Below are 372 nucleotides of genomic sequence, written 5' to 3'. Positions count from 1 at the left end.
CGTCGAAGAAAAGTAACTTTTGTCGGAAACATGTTTTTTCAAATTATCGTAAATATCTACGATAATTTTTTATCCATTTTAACTAAAAAATGAAAATAAAAGTTACAATCTCCAATGGCCTTGACCTTTACAAATGTTTATACAAATGATGATGTTAAAAATTCAAGAGGTTTTAGTCGTCATTTCGACGTGGTCATTTCCAAATTGTCCACTCACGATCTTTCAAAATTTAGTGTTAAATTCTTAATATATTCAAGTAATGTGATTATGTTATTTGAATATTTCGTGTTGAATAAATATTTAACATTTCGTAGTGTTAAAATAACATAACTTATGAGTAACACAAAGTGGAACACAAACTTTCAAACTGTG

The sequence above is a fragment of the Odontomachus brunneus genome, unplaced genomic scaffold, assembly GCF_010583005.1.
Source record: "Odontomachus brunneus isolate Ranch 3 - 2012 unplaced genomic scaffold, Obru_v1 Obru_scaffold_310, whole genome shotgun sequence".
Lineage (NCBI taxonomy): Eukaryota > Metazoa > Arthropoda > Insecta > Hymenoptera > Formicidae > Odontomachus > Odontomachus brunneus.
Note: the sequence above shows the minus strand (reverse complement) of the source record.